This window comes from Tamandua tetradactyla, chromosome 13 (genome assembly GCF_023851605.1).
Source record: "Tamandua tetradactyla isolate mTamTet1 chromosome 13, mTamTet1.pri, whole genome shotgun sequence".
Taxonomy (NCBI): Eukaryota; Metazoa; Chordata; class Mammalia; order Pilosa; family Myrmecophagidae; genus Tamandua; species Tamandua tetradactyla.
In genome coordinates, this window is record NC_135339.1 from 42,094,339 (window position 1) to 42,115,558 (window position 21,220).

Sequence of the window (21,220 nt, forward strand, 5' to 3'; positions counted from 1 at the left end):
GTGAACATTAGCTTTGAAAACACTTTCTAATAAGCTAGGGCCTTTGAGAGTTATCAAAGTCCTCTCGTACTGACCTTCAGTCATGAGAGAGGACCCTGGGATATTACAGCTCCATCAAATAAAAACCGAGCATAATAAATTATGTGTTTGGAGACTGACTTGTTGTCCCAAGGTTAGAATAGATACATAGAAGACATAACCAACACAGAAATAAATGCAATTGCCTCAGGAGATCCAACATTTCTCCTGGCTTCTATTATTGTGTTAATCCAGCCACTACCATCTCCCCTACACTCGTGCAATCAGCTCTCTCATCTTCCTGTTGCAATTCCTGCCCATGTCCACTATTTCAGTTTGCTAAAGCTGCTGAAATGCAATAGGCCAGAAATGAGTTGGCTTTTACAATGGGAATTTAGTAAATACCATTTGCAGTTCTTTGGCCTTTAAAATGTCTGACTCAAGGCATCAACAGGATGACACCTTCTCCGAGGACCTGTTACTGTTGAACTTGGGATCCTCTGTCAGATAACAAGGCACATACCAATGCCTGCTGGTCCTTCTCTCCCAGGTTTTGTTGCTTCTCCTTCTGTGGCTTTTTCTCTAAACATCTCTAAAGTGTTTTGTCCTCTTATAAAGGATTGCAATAAGGAGGTAGGGCCCACCTTGAATGAAGTGAGTCACATCTCAATTGAATTGACCTAATCAAAAGGTCTCGCCTAAAACAGGTCTGCGCCCACAGGAATGTTTTTTTTCTTTAATGACTTTTTCTGGAGTATATAACAGCTGTGAACTACCACCCACCCTATGATTTTTTCATAAATTCATTTTATTGAAGGCTTAATTCATTCATTTTATTTTTCTCATATAAAAAGCCTAAGGGCCTGGGTCCTCTTGTGGGATGATCGGTGAATTCCTGGTAAGGTGACGTGGTGAACATGGCCTCTTCCCAGAGGTCGGGGTGACATAGTTGTAGGTCTTAGACATGGCATCAATGGGAGCCTTGGCAAAGTTGCACAGGTGGCTATGAACCCTGACCAAGGTGTAGCACTCATACATACCAGCCATCGGCAGCAGCTTCTTGGACACAGGGTCCAGATGTTTCCAGGGCTTCTGTGAGTAGGGATGAGGGACCCTAATAAAAAGCCTCAGCTTACTTGCAAGGAGCAATGTAGGTCTAACCATTTTTGACCCTCCAGGAGCCCTGCTGCACAAGAACAGTGGAGACTTTGGCAAAGCTAATGGTCCCATGGATGGTGGGGACTACTTTTCTTGACATCCAGACCCAAGTGGCTGTTGTAGTCCCCATGGCAACAAAGGTCTTGAAACCTGGTTCATTAGCCAGCACAGTTCTGTATTTGCACAGGCATAATTGTCAAAACCTCATCCTTGAGAGATATCCCCAGGGAAAATTCAACGATCTGAGACTCCTTGATGGGCAGAGAGAACAGATAGATCACCAGGGACTTAATCTTCATGTCCTTGACCAGGCAGCCCAGCCACTCCTTGTCCTTTGTGTTGCCTTGAAGAGCTTATTAGCCTCAGCCTTTGTCCCGGACCCCTTTGCCAAAGCCACCTCAGAAGCTGCCAGAACTTCCCAGTACAGGGCCCCAGGGTAGCCCATAGCACCTGCATCACCCACCATTTGGTGTTTTCTCAAAAAAGCCCCACCATATTTTATTCACACAAGACTCAATGATACTGTTAGAAAATAAATCATGTTATATTTCATCAGTCACATCTGCTTCACAACTCTCCATGGATTTCCATCATACTTTTATGTGTAATCCAAAATCACTAGCAGAACTTTACAGATACACCAGCTACCATTGGCATAATCTGACCTCTGGTTTTTTACTCTTTCCTTTCAGTCTCACTGGACTTTTTGCTCTTCTTTGACCCTCAGTAAGGAACATCTTTCCTCAGCAACTTTGTAGGTGATGAAATATCCACATGGAATACTCTGTTTCCAGATAGTCTCCTCCTTTCATTCAGGTCTCTCCCCAAGGTAATCCTTTCATAGAGAAACTCACTATCTGATATACCTTACTATCTCCTTAACTGCTTTAATTTCTTAATAGCATTTATGACCATAAAACATTGTGCATATGTGTGCTGGTTTGAAGCTGTTATGTGCCCCACAATAGGCCATGTTCTTTTAATCCATTCTTATGAGAGCCACTGTGGGTGGGACCTTTTGATTAGATCATTTCCCTGGTGATGTGACCCATCCAATTCAAGGTAGGCCTTAATCCTTTTACTGGAGTCGTCTATGTAGAGAATAAGGACAGGAAACAACAGAGAGACAGACACAGAGAGCATGGAGATGTGACCAAGTGAAGGATGCAGAGAAAGAAAACATCCCTGGAGAAGCTAAGAGAGGAAGAAATACCAAGAGACATTTTGGAGAGAGTCGTTGAAACTAGAACCAGGAGAGAAGGGCCAGCAGTTGTTGCCATGTGCCTTTCCGTAGGACACAGAAATGCCAGGAGACAGCAACCTTTCCTTAAAGAGGGTATCTTCTCCTTGATGCCTTCATTTGAACATTTTCATGCCCTTAGAACTGTAAATTTGTAGCCTAGTAAATCCCCATTGTAAAAGTCAACCCATTTCTTATATATTGCAGTCGGCAGCTGTAGCAAACCAAAACTATGTGTTTCTTTATTTTCTTTCTCTCTGTGATGGTTAGTTTCAGGTGTCAACTTAGCCAGGTGATGAAGCCCAGTTGCCTGGCTAGGCAAGCACTGGCCTAAACCATCACTGCAAGGATATTTCATGGCTGGTTGATAAACCAGAAGGCTGGTTTGTTAAATTATCAGTCAGCTGATTGCATCTGTGACATCTAGATCAACAAAGGTCAAATCTCCCTCAAATGAGATAATCTCATCAGTTGGATTTTATCCATTCAATTGAAGACTTTTAAGGGAGAGGAGAGAATTTTCACTGCTTCTTCAGCCAGTGAGCTTCTCCTGTGCAGTTCATCTAGACCATTCATCTGTAGCCTACACTACAGATTTTGGACTCTTGCATACCCATGGTTGCATGAGACACTTTCATAAATCTTATATTTACATATTTCTCCTACTGGTTCATTTCTCTAGAGAACTCTGACTAGTACACTCTCTTTTAGAACATCTATTCCATGAGGGCAGGGCTTTGTTTTGGGTTCTCTAAATCCCTAGTGCCTGGCAAGCATTAGAGCCCCAGTCTACATTTTTGAATGAATGAAAGAATGAATGGAAAAACAAAAGAATTAAGTGTTTCTCAAACTCAATAACTGGACCAGCATGCTCTAATACATCCATCTACATAATGTAAAGATGTGTTTGTGTTCTTTCATACAGAAGCCACTAACCAAATGTGTCTATCAGGCACTTTAAATGTAGCTAGTGCAATTTAGAAATTACATTTTTCATTTTCTTAAATTTAAACAGCCACTTGTCAGCTGTATTGGGCAGCACGACACTAAATAATCACCACGGAAGCAGTTATATAACTACACCCCCTAGCATATTGACCCATATAATCATTGTGCCATTAAAATAAAAATGCCCATTGAAATGTTTGTATTATTTGAAATGAGTGTCCTTTTCTGGTCAAGTGGATTCCAAAGATCATGTTTGGATTTGGGCTTACAACTCTTATCTTTATTGTTTGAAATTGAAAATAGGATCCTACAATCAAAAGACTGAAGTTTATGTGTTCTTGTTGCTTAGAATCAAATGAAAACTAAAAGAAATAGAAGATAAATATTTTTAAAATTTTTCAAATTGGCTAAAAGTTTATTAAACAATTATTTTAAGTGCTGGCAAAGATTTGAATGGATTTATTTAAAATACAAAAATCAAAGACTGTTCGATTTCATGTATAGAGAGTTGCCAATGAAATATTCGGATACAGGTTACAAATATTTTGTGTACAAAGATCTTCAATGAAGGTACAACTTATCATGATGCAAAATATTCTCAATACTCAAGGCTAATAGTTTTACATGAACTAGAAATGTACTGCTTCCTATTGTAAGAGTACCTATGTGGAACTGTATCACAAAATTTGTCCTAAAATATACAATGCAAAAAGGTGTATGTATATATTAGCATGTGTATAATATACAAATGTTTAAGCCATCAATAACTGTAGTTTTATGTTATTAATTTATATATTTCAGGAGACCATATGATATCAACTGCATTGGCTAGTGTTAGTGATCTCTTTTTTGAAGTAAAAACCAATAGCTCATCTAATTCTTGGGACTGTTAAGTAAGGACTGCCTCTTGCATATTGTATAGCTTTGTATTTTTTCTTAAATTCCCTCTTAGCTAAAAACCTTCCACTATTGTCTTTTAATCCTCCACCTAGATTCTGGTAAACTGTTCTGACAACGTCTCTGTTGAGTATACTGGTTTTGCTTCCATTGAGTCTTTGCTCTCTATCGCCTATCAGTTCAGGGGAACCATAAACAGTCAGAGTAGACGTGCATCAGTTGGGATGCTTTTGTTGCAAGGAAGATAATGTACTACTTATAATGACTGAAACTGAAAAAAAAAAATTTACTCTTTCAATGAGTTTTAAAAAAAGTCAAAGATGGGGCTAATTAGATTGTTACAATAATACCAGATTCAGAAGTGTATTTGTATATTTTTTTCCTTCTGCATTCATTACAAAGGTCCTGAGAGTTGCTCCTCTCAGCTTGGTCATGTGTGCAACATTGAATTATTCACTGGATCAAGAAGATGGAATGCCAGTAGATTCAATCTATGGCACTGCTAGAACCCTGGACTGGGTGATGAGATACGTTTTCTAGGATCCACATAAACCACTGATTTTCTTGGATGTTGTGTACCCCAGAAAAGCCCTGTTTTAATCCTGATCCAATCTTCTAGGAGCAGCTGTTTCTTTTAATCCTGATTCCACACTGTAGTGTGAAACTTTTGATTAGATTGTCTTTACGGAGGTGTGGCATGCCCAATTGTGGATGTGACCTTTTGATTAGGTGGAGAAGTGATTCCACCCATTCCAAGTGGGTTTTGGATTAATTTACTGAAATCCTTTCAAAGAGGAAACATTTTGTCAAGAGTCAGAAATGACAGAAACAACAGAAGCCTCAGAGCTGACAGAGGAGCCAGCAGAAACTTCAGAGCAGAGCTGGTAGAGAAGCTGACACTTGGAGAACAGAGACACAGATGTTTGGAGATGCTTAAAGCCCAGCAGACATCACCATGAGATGTTAAGCAAGCCAGAAACTGGAGAGAGCCAAGGGAAGCCAAGAGATGAAAGCCAGCTCTGGAAAAGTAAAGTGAAGAACCCCGACAGTAAAAGAGGCTGAAAGCACAGGGCCTAGGAACAAGGGACCAGCGTGCCTTCCCAGCTGACAGAGGTGTTCCAGACCCATTGGGCTTTCTTGAGTGAAGGCAACCTCTTGTGGGTGCCTTAATTTGGACATTTTCATAGGCTAAGAACTGTAAACTTGTAATTTATTAAATTCCCTTTTTTAAAAGCTGTTCCATTTGTGGTGTATCGCATTCTGACAGCTTGCAAACTAACACAGATGCATATCAACCTTAATATTAGAGCTCTTTGAAAGGAGGAATAAAAAATCCATACGGAGAAGAAAATCATCAAGGTCAACTATCGGACTCAGTTCCTGCCTCCTATACCCTGACTGCAACAAACTCCTCCACCAAAGAAGAATGATTTGGATGCAATCTGATTACAAATGAGTGTTTATTCTTTATTGAAATGCATAAAGGCACAGCAGTTCTATATTTGAAACCACCAGAGTTGCTCATTTGTCTTTGATACTTTTTCCTGTGTGCAACTGTTTAAATCTTTGATTAGAGCCATTATTTACCCCTTTCATATGAGTATTTATATGTTTCATTTGTGTGGGATAGAAATGACGAATGAGCTGTAGTATAGGGTTAAGTGCAAAACAACAGGTTATTTGCTATTTTAGTTAAGAATTGTTAATCTAGCATCACGGTTCTATTTTATGTATTGATAGGGATTCTTTATAAAATAATATTAGATCTCACTTTATTTTACCATGCTTATTTGTCAGTATTTATTCATTGGTTAATCATTGGCATACCCTGTAATGTCTGGTAATAGCATGTGCAGTAATCAGAATAAGCACAATTACAAATTATTAGTTATATTTTAACATAACATAAGATTATGTTAGCTTGGATTTATGGGTAATTTTGCAAAAACCAAAAACATATGCCCTAAATTTAGGTATTTCTCTACCAATCCACATAAGAACATTAAAAATAATATAACATAAAGGCACACTAAGCTATTATGGAGAATGCAAGTTATCTTCAACACAAGGACGTAAAACATCATGCAACACACATGCACACATATAACAGTAGTAACATGTGTAATTTACCACTGCAAATAAAATAACCATGGGGAAATTTTTATTTTTCTATCATTGGGGTTTGAAGGTTAGTATAAGTTATGGCTTGATGTTTTCTGACATGATGTGGGTGTGATTTATAGATGGCAGGAATGACAAAAAGATGGAGGAATCGCCATAGTTCACCTCTGGTTTAGAGCTTTGAAGTGGTGTTATGCGGTTATTCTCATAGTGAAATGGTTCACCTTTCATTTTATAGAGTCTGATGATGGATGGCACCCTCAGAACCTTGAAGTGATATGCAGCAGCTCCAAACACTGAGATATATGTCCAGTGTGGAAACATCAATCTGCCACTGGTCACTATAGATGAATATGCTGGCTTTGGTATGCTTTAATTGTGCAGTTTTCCTGAAAAGATTGATTAAATTACTTCCTACGTCAAAAGTAAAACTTATCTATCAATATAGCATTTCCTTATTAAAGAGATAATTTTTCTCTAAAATGTGGATAAAATTACTGATTAATTTTTTATAATGTGTTTGTGGTCTGATACAAATGAGCACAAAATCACTTCTTTCTTGATTCTATTCCAGTGTCCTTTGCTGGTTTCTTTCATCATCCTTTACAAAAATTCCTTCTGTTTCGTAGATATTGCTTCCCAATAACTTTGTGTCCTTGACCCTCTTTTGTTTTATGTGTGTGATTACTTTCACTTTAGATGTGTTAAATTTCAGAAAATTTATGGTTTTCCAGAAAAAAATTCCAATTCAAGCTCCAGCACTAATATAATGAAATGTCCTGCTAAGAACCTAAAGCTGAATTTAATAACATCTGTTTCCTTTTATCCCAATCCCTGAGTCACTGCAAAGAGGCAAATACCACCTTCTACCTTCATAAGTGAGCTGGAAATCTGGAAATATTGTTTAATATTTTCGGCTCTATGACAGCTAAACCCAGGCAAAAATTAAATTTTATTCATTCTATCTCATATTTATATATTGATAATCTATTCAGTCTCCTCTCTACTGTATACATAGACTTAGTTTAAAACACTGAAATATTAGCTTCTAACTATGTTTAGAAAATTTTTACTGTAAAAAGAGTATTTAATAATGATAATCATAGCAAAAGTATAGTGAATACATAGTATGTGCGAGGCATGATGCTATTATATGTTTTAATATTTTTTATTGGAGAATCAGTGGGTTTACAGAACAATCATGCATAAAATGCAGGTCTCCCATTCACCACCCTACCACCAACACCTTATATTGGAACCTTTGTTACAAATGATGATAACACACTTTTATAATTATACTATTAATTAAAGACCATGGTTTAACTTAGGGCTTACTTTTTGTGTAAATAGTTCCATGGATTTTTTTTTTTTACATTTTAATTCTGTTACCATATATACAATTAACATTTCCCCTTTTAATTATATTTAGATACATATTTTGTGCTGTTAGTAGTATTCACCATGCTATGCTGCCATCACCACCATCCATTACCAAAACATTTTCATCATTACAAATTGGGACCCTGTGCCTTGTAAGCCTTAACTTCCCATTTCCCTTTTTAAAATTCACAAAAATGTTTTGATTTTTGCTACCTTACTTTAGTGAGTGGTGGAGGTGGTTCTTCAAGCCCCTCTTAGAGAATGAAATTGGAATTGATTTTTTTTCAAAGAGGTTAATCAAATAAAGTTAGAACATAAGTTATATCATGTTAAATTGGTTTCTTTAAGCAGAACTCTCAAGTCATTATATTATTATTGGGTAATGAACATTTTTGATTTTCTAAAAAGAAGACATTAGAAGTGTGTTTTCCCAAGCTTATTTGACCATCTTTATGGTTATTTACTCCCATTTAAAAAGAATCTTTTGCAAAATAGAATCTAAAAATGCAATTTGGAAAATGCTGCTTTGAAATTCCCATTTATATAATTCAATATTTAACTTAACCAGATTAAAAAAAAATCTGTGAAAAATTATATTCTAAGTATACTCAGTATAAGTTAATCTCAGTGTTCTATAAGTAATGTGTTCTGCTTCCTAGAAAAAAATATGCAGAGTATATCTATATTCACAGTCTATGAATATTAAGAAATTCGATGGAATCATATGATAATCAAAAATGATACTCTATGAACACGCAAATTCAAGCCCCTCTCTGAGAAAAAGATTTAGGATATGCATTTCCAACCTCAGTGCCATGAAATACATGTTTCTGTTTTTGTTTTTTTATCCACTTTTCTATTTTTTTCTTAATGTTTGGGGAATTTGTATATAAAAGATCAGGGTTATACCATTATGAGATAACAGAAGTTATAGCCTGAAGGAGTGGTGGCCAGTGTAGCTACTAACGGGAAAACCTTTGATTTTGAATGAGGCTAGAGGCTGGAATAGAGTTGGAAGCAACAAGGTGCAATACAATAACTAGCAGGTAAGCAGGCTTTTCAGCTGTTTTCACAAGGACTGCCAGGTACAGGTGTGGAGATCAAAAGATGTGAAGATGTTAAGGCAGGGTTAGAATCAGTGCTGTGGCTGGCTATTGAGCAAAGGGCAAGTTCTGAAGAGCAATGGGGCTGCAAGGAGAAAGATTCTCTCTGAGAAGAAAAGCAATAAACCGCAGCTGGGGGCAATTGACCCCACCTGAAGGAGTTATAACTGTGCTGAAGCATCACAAAGAAAGGGGAAAGGTGGAGCCAACCTATTCTGCCTGAGTGAGTCATCTAGGGTCAAGCATCAGCTAAGGAGAAAAAAGGGGAAAGCTCTCTAGTAGAGGAAGGGAATGGAGCAGATAGAGAAAATCACAAGAGAGCGAGCCCAGTCCCTGAGGATATTGTCATCACACAGTTTCTGTTTTTCAAGTAAGTTTAGAGTAAAACCTTTTTTTTTTTAATTTAGATAACATGTCTCTGTTTCTCACAATTGTAAAGGGTATGGATTTCATTCTGATACAGGTGAAAACAGATTCAAGAATTTCTCCTTCCAAGTTGTCAGAAAACTCCATTATTTGTTCACCTTCCCTTGTATCCAACTTTGCCTACTTTACTATTAAAAACTTTGATGCAATAAAAGGCAAAGAAGCGGAATGTAAGGCCAAAAAACCTTATTATCATAGAGAAAAACAAACCAAAACAGAAAATTAGCTTGCAAACTGTATAAATTTTGGAATATTAGGGTATTTTGACAAATTATAATCTATGAGAATTTAATCCATATAATATATTTGAAATGATTGATTCACTGGATGTATCAAATCAGCCCCTGATTATTAGGCATTGAAAATTCAAAGATTTTCTTTAATCCTGAGAGGTAATGTTGCTTATTAACCCAAAACATTCTTTTTCCTGAAACATAACAAATCTCGCAGCTTCATCATCACATTTCACATTATCATAAGAATATAAAATTCTTGCACTTTTGTTTTCCTATTTGTGACAATAATATTTCTAGTTTTCTGATTTATTTTAATGACTACTGTTTTTCATTAAATATTCTTAATTCTGGGGAAAAGAAATAGTGCAAAGAGATATTTATATGCAGATACATTATGTTGCTGTTTTTTTTACTTCATGGAGTTGAGTCTTTAGGACAGTTTTAGATTTACAAAACAATTGTGCAGAAAGTATAGAGATTTCTCCTCTACTCTGTTTCTCCTCCAAATTTTCTCCTATTAGTGACATTTTGCATTAGTTTGGTATATTTGCTACAATTTATGAACCCATGTTGAAACATTGCTCATGATGATATTTTATTACAAATTATCTTTTATGGCAATAGTACCATAAAGATATATGGAGTTTACATTGTCATGGCTTAGACTCTCTAACATAAAAACGCCAAACTGTGTGAACGTAATAAGCACCACTGAATTATATTTTGGAATGTGATTGAAAGAGGAAATTTCAGGCTATATATTTGTACTAGAATAAAAAACAACAACATAGGACTGTACAATACAATGTACTCTAATGCAAACTACTGTGGACTATGTTTAATAGTATACTATTTCGTAACTGTAACAAAGATACCACACTAATGCAGAGTCTTAGGATCAGGGAAAATTGTGTATAATTTTACACAATTACAGAGTTTATAGGAACTCTGAATTTTCTGCATGATTTTTCTGTAAACCTACAACTTCTCTTAAAAAAAAGTCTTTTTTTTTGTTTCCATAATAGGGTGATCATATACATTATCATCCAAACCAGGATAATTTTGATAGTATATGAGCTGTTATCATATCAGTGTTACAGGTATAAGCCAGTATTGCCCCATGTCAATCTAGTTGTATGATCTTTTCATCACCCTCCCAATTAAGGTAAAAATACTTTTTATATATACCACTAGCCTTGGGGAAATTTCTACCTCTCTATTTTATGTGATTCTCACATAAAGAAAAGACACAGTCAGTGGAGTATAATGTAAAAGTCATGAGGTGTGAAGTCAGATAATGTGTACTCAAACATGAATCCTACCTTTCTGCAGTCTTAAACAATTCACTTAACTAACGTGCATTTCACTCTCCCTACGTATAAGATGATTTTTATAATTGTATCAACTTTACAAGGTTGTTGGGGAAATCAAAACTCTCTTCTCCTCGCCTCCTTTAGTCAGTAATGTATTTTCTTGGGAAGGGAAATAATAGGCAATTTATACACATGCTACATATATACATTATATATATCTTTCATATACTTAGTATGTATTATTTTATGAAATCATATATAGTATATTTCATATACTATATTTTTACATTAATAAAAACATACAAATATATCACATTATATAGCATATGTATATTTTGTTAGCATGAATGCCTATACATAAACTAGGACACATTATATTACATAGTATAAATTATATCTAATGTTATAGCATGTCTAATATATATTTAAGATAATATGCAATATATATGTGTAATATGTATGTATGTGTCTGGATATTTTACTGTCTATATGTTAACCTCTCAATACCAAATGGTAGGGAAATAAAACTACATATCAGGTTATAATCATTCTGATTGTGTGATGCTCTATGGAAGCCTGGGGGTAGGGAGAGATGGCAGCAGTAGGCTGAGCTTATTCTTCTTTCCCTTCAACAAAAGCAACTGTCTTGCGTTTAGTTTGCTTGTTTTATACTTCCAGATAATATTTCGATTACTAGAAAGAGCTTCCTTCATGGCCCGATTGAAGGTTATGTTATAATTGGCTTAACACTGATTTCTCACTATACTACTTTACATTTACTCAAGCTTTCTTTATTTTTATGTAAAATCAGGCACAAGTGGATAAATCACTGCATAAAGTAAAAGATGGCAAGTTCTAAATTTCAATTACCAGTGAAGACTCTCAACCATTCCTTACCATGTCCCTTGTAGTATTCTGAATATATTCTAGCTTGTCAATGTTCCTTTTCATACGTGACCCAGAACTAATTCTAAAACTCTGTATGTGATTTGTATACAAACAATTGTCACCTCCTTTATTCATAAATTGATTAATGCAAGTAAACATTATATGAATGTATTATTTCCATTCACCACTCAAATATACTGTTTCATGTCAATTAGGCTCTTCAGGTTTGTTCACACATACTTGCACTAGAACAAAAATTCAGCATCCAGTACTGCTGCAAGTGATTTCTTGGCTGAACTGCAGGATATGTCAAATTTCCTTCTTGAGTTCAATTATTTTTTCTGCCTTAGGATATTTCTTTTCTGTCATCATTAGCTCTTCAACCTTATTCCATGGAAAATTTAGTAAAGTCACCTTCTACATCTTTATCCAGGCCATTTAGAAATGCTTAATAGATTAATCCCTAGGCTTTCTAATGCATGACTAGAGCCTACACCTGAGCTAATATAAAACTATTAAAAGTACCCATGGATACATTTTTCAACCTTTTTAAAGTTACACTTTTTCAGATTAGATCACATCCTACAAAACTTATATGTGTACCTGTTGCAAGGACTGATAATTCTACCATGTTACTCTAATTAATATTCAATTCCTCTTATGTCATCCTTTTCCACACTGCAATTATTAATTGGAAGAAGAAATGAATTGTGCATAAGTATTCCGAAGTTCTTTAGTTCTGTGTGCAGGATATCGTTCTCCTAGCTAATGTCTTTTATTCACTAAACAAGGAGTCACTAAATACCAAAACATACTCTTCTCGTACAAGTATCATATTTCCACTAATTTATGAAACCTTTCTTGCTACTTTTTTCTTCATAATTTATAACATTTACTCTTGAAAATGAACCTTGTATAATACTTACTATGCATCTTCAGAAGATTTGCATTTCATCTCTTCTATATTAGTTTCACTGTATCTTGAACTAGCTTTGTCTACTTTGTATCATAATAGATGCTAAACATATTAAGACATTGTTAAAGAGCCAAACTTCCGGATGAGTAGGCATGTAGCTTGTCCTTTGAATCAACTGGTGCTGGGACTTTAAAATGATAAACTAGTTCTCTCTTCTTTTTTCTTGTGGACTTCATTTTCACTCTCACTGAAGAATGGCTTTTTTGTACTCAAGGGAAAAAGTGTGCCTGTCATTTCCATTTTATAATTTTATACTCTACAATTTCAATAACAGGAGAGGAAATATTTTTTTTTCTTTCCTCACTTATGGGAAAATAGGAAGGAAGGAAAGGAGGGAGGGAAGGAAGGGAAAAAGGAAAGGAAGGGAAGTAGTCAGAACGAAGGATCTGGAAATATAATGAGTCTGATTGATCTGGTGTGAGTCAGGCGATTACCCTGGTTTAAATAAATGGGCTTTGTGAGCAGGAACAGGTAAGGAAACTGCAGCATTACTGCTGAAGTTTGGGGTCAATAAAGCAGTTTTACATTCTTGACCCTAGTTTTGATTACTCTAAGCTCATTGCTATTCTGTGGTATTACAGACAGCTCTTCATGGCTGTCTAATCCTCTCCGTGAAAAGATTTCTGTTTACATCCAGCGCCAGTGGAGCCACAATTTTCCTACCCTGGCTCCACTCTTCAGTTATTTTCTTTTTCTATTCTGAGATTTTAGTTTATTTTCCACCTTTGGAATTCTCTGTATTTTTTTTTTTTTTTTTTTTCACATAGGCAGGCACTGGGTTACAAACCCGGTTTCTGGCATGGCAGGGGAAAACTCTGCCACTGAGCCACCATGGCCCGTCCACTGAGCCACCATGGCCCGCCCTCTGTATTCTTTATTTTGGATTTGTGTAATAATATGTTCTGACTTAAAACACATGCCATTATTAAGATTCTTTACTGTAAGCAATTTTGCCTCCTGAGGCTATTTGGAAATGTCTGGAGACATTTTCCGCCATTACAACGGGGGTATCAGGGGACATCAGAGGCCAGTGCAGTGTTGAAAGCACCCCCTATAACATTGCCCATAGGGCTGAGGCTGTGAAACCCTGTTTGACAAAATATAAAAGTATTTCTAAAATTTTGGTGTGCAGAGCAACAGTGGACCCAATCCCATCCATATTCACTGAATCATAAAATTGAGATGGGCATGGGTTTCTGAGAATCTGTATTTTTAACAAGCTTCTCAAATGATTCTTAATCATACTGAAGTTTTCAAACTACAGACCTATGAGCTAGTTCTCTAGCTTCTTTCTCACATATGAGACATGCTGCTTTGGAGCATAACCCGTATTCTAAATGTTTTTCTAGATTTGGAGGGAAAAATAATATTCATACTTCATAATATCTTTTGGTAATTGGCTCAGATAACTACTATAACAAACTGTGTGTGTCCTGTTGACTCTGATCTCTCCAGTCTTCCAGGCCTATTATTAATGCTTTGCTCTTTATTTATCTAGAAATGTCTCTTTACAATTGCTTGACCAAATTACTATCAATTACAAATAATAAATTACAAATAATTGCTATCAATTTTTTCTATTTAATGCTGACCTCTGATATTCATCAGTGTATGAGTCACCCAGGAAAGAAAATTTTTCAAAGACTTTAGAATACAGTTGATTTTCTTGTTTTAGCATCTCCTAATAATCTCTTAGTGAATACTTAAAAAGAAATTTCTGGGTTTTTTTTAATGTCACTTTTGCCCTTTCATTCTCTGGCACTGTCACAAACACTTTCACAAACACTCTCTCTCTGACTGAAATACCCAGAAGTTGAAATGAAGATGAAATGGAATGAGCAGTACTTCTGGGTTTTTCCTATCTTTGTGGAACTAGAACAAACAGCAAAGAGTGACTAACTTGGAAATCCAGTAGCAGATTGTGATGTATTATTTGCAGATTTGGATGGCCTAAATAGAAGTTAAGTTTATTTCAGACTTTTATTAATGATATTATTCATGACAAATGGTGGCAATGATATGATACAGGGACACTGTATGATTACGTGGAATTGTATAACAATATTTATATTTTAAGACATTTGATATGCTGTCCCTAAATTATCATCTGCATTTTTGGCAGCAAGGGTATCTTCTCCCTATAATCATGTTTATAAACATTCCATGCCAAATTAAAATTATTACAAAATAAGTAATTTAGGTTATTTTGGGTACCGAAGTGTCATATTTTCCAAATAAACGATGAAAACCTAGACATACAGAAAACTCATTTTGAGAGCGACTACCCCTTACAGAAATGGAAACAATGAAATATAATAGAGTTATGAGTGTTGTGCCATTGGGAGTGTATTGTGGCCCCCAGAAAATCCATGTTTTAATCCTGACCCCATCTTGTTGAGGGCAGCCATCTATTTCAGCCCTGATTTAACACTGCAGGGCAGAACTTTCGATTGGATTATCACCAGGGCAGTGTGGTGTGCCTCGTTGTGGGTGTGACCTTTTGATTAGGTAGAAATTGTGACTCTGCCCACACAGAGTGGGTCTTGATTAGTTACTATAGTCCTTTCTAAGGGGAAACATTTTGAAGAAACCTCAGGTGCAGACACAGACAACTGTTTGGAAATGCAGATGCAGAAGCCTGGATAACAGTTGCATCAGAGCTGACAGAGAAACGGATGTTTCTAGATGCTTGGAGTGCAGACAGAGAGAGAAAGTACCTTAACATAGGCAGAGAGCCCAGCTGACAACACTCTGTGCTTCCCAATGAGATGCTAAGCAAGCCAGAACCTGGAGAGAGCCAAGGGAAGCCAAGTGATGAAAGCCAGTCCTGGAGAAGCAAAGTGAGGAATCCCCACAGGAACAGAGGCTGAAAGCAATGGAGGCCAGGAGGAAGGACCAACAGATCCCAGTCACGTGCCTTCCCAGCTGACCAAGGTGTTCTGAATGGCATCAGCCTTTCTTGAGTGAAGGTAACCTCTTCCTGGTACCTTAATTTAGACATTTTCTCATCCTTAAAACTGTAAACTTGTAACTTATTAAATTCCATTTATAAAAGCCATTCCATTTTTGGTATGTTGTGTTCTTGTAGCTCAATAAACTAATACAGTAGTCATGAAGTTCTTGTTTGTTTCTTTGGAAAAAGTCTACCATTCCACTTGACTGTTTTTTCTCTCTCATTTGATATCTGCCGTCTTTTCTTTCCTTATCAATTTATTTACTGAAAAACTGGGTGATTTGTCCTATAATCATGTTAAGCATGATTTATCTATTAAAGAGTCTCACATTCTACAATATATTCTAACTCTTTCATTTTTTTAGAGGATAAAATTAGTAATATTCTAATTCTGTTATTGCTTCTTTTTTCCTGCTTTTTTATTAATTAATGAGAAGGCTTTTTTTCCAGAAAAGATTTTCCCTCAACTGTTTGTTTTAAGACGTTTCCTGCTTATCTAGGAAAAGAAAGATAAATGCTTTATCATTTCCTGATGTTTATCCATATTAAGACTATGGCTTGAGTTACTAGCTTTCTCCAAATTGATCACTAAGATGAATTTTTAGTTTTTGTTTCAGTTTGAACTCATGGTCTTGATGTGCTTTAATTGATTGCTACTGTTATTATTATTGATGGACAAACTCTCCCATGTTTGGGACAATGGGACCCTCTCTATTTCTCATTTGAATCAAGTAGATTCTTTGATTCCTTGCCTTCAAATTCAAACATGTGGTATCAGCAGTCTGTTGTCTGCTGATAGAGTGAGACCTAGAAAATATACATTATTTCATCAACAGCGAATGTACCGTATTTAATTTTAGAAAATAAAGATAATGATTTCTCTACCATTTTTTGCTAACCAAACCCCTAAGTTTAATTTGGTGACAGAGAATAAAGGAATCAATTATCAAAAATTATCTCTAAGACTTATTGTTCTCTTACAAAAAAATCACAGTCTGTGGCAAATGAATATGATACCACTTGAGTCTATTTTTTTACATGCCGATTTTCTAAGTTTGGTTCTTGTATAGTGACTATATATGACAGCCAGTTTTGATGTAAGTCTCCTATATCATGAATGCTCGTGATTGCTTATTTTGCATTTTATCATCACTTTCTTCTTCTTAAATTTGCCTTCCATTATCATGGAATGCTTTAGTATTGAGTGTATAATTTATAGTAAGCTCTATTGACTGCATTGAATACGTTTTTTAACCATATCTTAAATCCCATTATATGTCAGCCATGCTTTTCAAATTTTAAAACCAGCTGTTTCAAGATGTTTGTTAAAAGGTTATGTTGCTCTTGACAGAGGCCACTATTGCGAAACTGGGCAGCAAAATGTGGTGGATACCCATGCCTGATGTCTGTAAAGAGATCAGCTATGCTTATTCCTAAGGTGAGAGTTGAATGGTTGTGTTTTGTATCAGAGACCATACATATTCTTAGGTGTTAGACCTCTGTGCTTCTCTCCCCTCCCACCACTTTGTGTGAACTATCAGGAGGATTCTCAAGGCTGCCCTTCTTAGGGTTTCAAGCTGCCCTCAACTGGAGGTATTTATGTTCTTGGAATAGGTATATACTGGTTTCCTTCCTTCAAAAAAATTCCACTTATTATTCCAAAACTAAAAGTTAAAGTAACTTCTGACATACCAGATCACTTTCCTCTGAGGAAATCCTAAGGATGCTGGGCAAAATGGCAGGCATAATTATATTAAGTGACATGGAATAAAATCAGTGGAGATACTTCATAATTCAAAATTTCCTGAGTCCAGACTGCATTTTCAGCAGAGCATAATTAACACTTACACTGGACTGAAGCTGAGACTAGTCACTCAAATTATGTACATAGAAAAAAATCAATGAGCTTCTCTTATTTTCTTAATAATATAGAATCCTTTCATATTGGGTGCAAAAAGCTAAGCTTTTCTGGTGTTTCTTTGAAATGAATACTAATTTATTGGTGATGATTCACACATGATCAGACAGTTGTTATAAAGTGCCCATGTGATTATTCTGAGTGAGCAATTGTAAACCTGTCATGTAAAATGCATGCAACTATTTAATATGTGATAAAAATAACAGCTGTAATTTGCAAATAATACATTAGTGTTTGACAACCCTGGATATTTATACTCTTCAGTGAAATTGTGTGTAAGGATCATAGAAGGCAATTAAAAAAAACCTTTTATTCTTTAGGAAAAGAAAATAGTATCAATCACCACTGCCTTTGAATATCTAATACATAATAAAATATAATACCTCATGATATTAGTTTCTTATTAACAATGTTCATGTCATTTGTTAAAATGGCATTACTTTGTGCTATGCATGTCATCAGTGATACCTTTTATGATAATGTTAAATGTGGGGCAAATATTATTTCTTGTGAAATTAAAAGCTGTAGTATTGAAGAATCTAGAGTTCTGATATCATGTACCAAAACCCCAGATAAGTACATATAAAACAATGGAAATTTTCTGTTTTGAACTCTATTATTAAAGGAAGTTTTTATGTAATGGATGGTAGTGATAGCACAATGTTTTAAGCGTAATTAGTAGCATTGGATTATATACTTGAATGTGGTTAAAAGGGGAAATTTTAGGTTGTTTATATGTTATTAGAATAAAAATTTAAAACAACAAGAACAGAGGACTATACAACACAAACGCTGAACCTAATGTAAACCATGGACTATAGTTAATAGCATAATAATAAATGTGTTCTTTATCAAGTGTAACAAATATACCACGCTAATGTAAGGTGTTAAACTTCTTTAATAAAATATACATTTTTTAAAAGTTTAATCACCAAATATTAAGTTCCTATATATGAGTTGTAAGAAAATTTGATGTTGCTCATCAAGCATTTTAAATTATATGTAGGATATTTGAATTTATAGTTCAGTCTGACACAGTGAAACAACATTTTACAATCTGGCAGTTTGGAGTGTCTGTTCAGCTTGTAAAAAGTTAAATACTTGCCACAATTATAGGTCCTGGGAAGGAGGAAGGAAGATACCTACATCACCACTACTTTTTGTAGAGAAATAGATGTGTATGTGTATGTATATGCATATGTGTGTGTGTATAGATATAGAGAGAGATAAGATTCTTGGGTGGCCTTCCTGTGGTTGGGAATCAGTCTCTATGATGACTTCATATTTCTACATTGCTTCTACCTTCTTAGAACCTATGACTAGTGGCCCATAAGTATTTATGAATACCTTTCTTCTTTTGAGACTCTGACTTCCTCTCTAGCTTTCCACATTACTGGAAGAGGAGAAGTTTGAATACACCAGAGTAAATTTTCAGGGATAATCCCAGATCATTTAGGAGGCTTTATTGTATTCCCTTATGCCCATTCATTTCTTACTAAATTTGCTTCTTATGTCCCATACACAATTGTCATTTCTTAATAGTGTTAGTGTTTTCTCTGTGCCAGTGGTTCCGAAACTTTTGAACATTCAAGAGCCCTTTACATTCAAATTTGAGGAGCCCATAGAGTCTTTGTTTATGTGGATCATGTCTATTGTTATTCCTGTTTTTTCTTTCATGGGCAGGCTCTGGGAATCTATTATTATCTTTTTTGTAAATTAAGAACACAAAAAATTTCTTTAAATTCAGGAATACACATTCCACTAGCTGTCAGAGTAATGGAGTTATCACAGGCCATATGGCCACTGGAAAGCTTCATGGAACACTCTTGAGGAAGTGAAAGCAAAATTGGCAAGTAACACATCAGTATTATTATGAAACTAGTTTGAGATCACCAGAGGTCCTGGATCACTTTCAGAACTGTTGAGTGCTGTGATTGCTTTACAAGTAGTTCTTCTGCCCAATAATCCATGTGACCAGTGAGCATGTCTTATTTCATTTTATGCTTCCCAGAATCCCCAAAAGTGACAAAACAAAAATAATAATTAAAAAAAATGTAAGCGTATATGTTTTGTAAACTGGCTAAATGACTGCCCGTTAATAAGGAGACCTAAGCCTTTGGATAATTTACCATCTCACTACACAGAGGCTGCACGGGGAGAGGAATAGTGATTGAAGGACACTTTTAATATTTTCACACTTGTATGTACATTATAGCTTTGGTTTCTACCTAAACCTAGTTGTCGGCTATTAGCATGTATACATTAAGCATTGAAAATAGAAAGAAATACTCCTGATAATTACTTATTAAATGAAAAGCAGTATTTAAGTAGGGTTATTCTTATACTGGATATTTCACCATAAAAATTTCATTAAATTGACTTTCAACTAATTGGAATTTATTTTGCATTGAAAATAACCTTTTGCAAAGTAATAACATGAAATGAAATTAATCACTTTGTTATTTAATGTAAATATCTACATCTTAAATTGGGCTTTGAAGGGGATGCATATCAATACATACAAAATTAAAGGATAGTTTCCCTGTCTCTCTTTTTCTCTAGCCTTTCCATATAGGCATGTGTTTAACAAGTTTGAATTTTTGAATAATGACTCACCAAAATTACAATTAATTATTTTGTTTTCAACTTGATGTCAAACGGATTCTTGAAAATATCAGTCTCGATAACCATACCCACTCACTGCTTTCCACAAACCACGTGCATACATGGATCTCACAGTTGTGCATAAATTGAAGAGGTTCTGGAGATCCCACAGATGCCACTGGCCCACATGCAGATCCCCTTTCGTACAGCATTGCTGCTATTACCTTGCAATCTCTAGGGAACAGGGTTTTTAATGAAGGCTTTGGTTCCTATTTCCCAGCTTGCCTTGCAGCCATGCCTTCTAAACATTAGCATTAGTGAAGGTTATGAAGAAGGGCAGAGTTCCCCATTAACCCTACCTGTCAGCACCTCTACTTTATCCCATTCACTTATCACCCATTTTTCACTCCCCTGACTACTATTTTCTTGGCAGATGCTTCATTTTAAACTGTTTTCAGACATTATCTTGAAAAATTCAAAGAAAACAGTTGATCTGTGAGACTGAGACAGTGATCAGCACAATCCATACCAATGGGGTCTCTGAGCATTAAACGAATTTGACAAATTTAATAAAGGTGGTAAAATGTTCTCAGGAAATATTTACTAATCATTTCTTTGTTTAAATCTTACACACCAAACATCAACTGAAATCGAAATGTAGCTTTCGTTAAGTTAGAATCTTCTAGCAAGATTTGACATTAAAAATTTGCCTTTGGGTACAGAGGTGGTTCAGTGGGAGAATGCTCCTTTCCGTGAGGGAGACCTGGTCGATTCCTGGACCGTACACCACTCCCTCCACAAAAGTAAAAAGAAATTTAAAGCCTGCCTTTGTTCACTGAACACATTGAAGTTTAACTGAAGACCAGGATGCTCATGCTTGCCGCATTAAATAACAGTAAAACAATAGACTCTTTTTTTTTTTAACTTTTTCTCATTTTTTAATATAACATGCACATACAAACAAACTGCACCAAAAATATGTACAATTCAGTGATTTATCACAGAGAGAATACCCCGTAACCACTACCCAAGCCATGATCT

At 35.5% G+C, this 21,220-nt stretch overlaps 1 protein-coding gene and 1 pseudogene across 1 annotated transcript in view; one reads left to right on the forward strand and one right to left on the reverse strand.

The window, feature by feature from the left end:
* Window positions 1-21,220, forward strand: part of PCDH15 (protocadherin related 15) — a 1,748,268-nt gene that overhangs the window by 253,168 nt on the left and 1,473,880 nt on the right. The window lies entirely within an intron of this gene.
* On the reverse strand, window positions 827-20,391 carry LOC143653374 (small ribosomal subunit protein uS5 pseudogene; annotated as a pseudogene).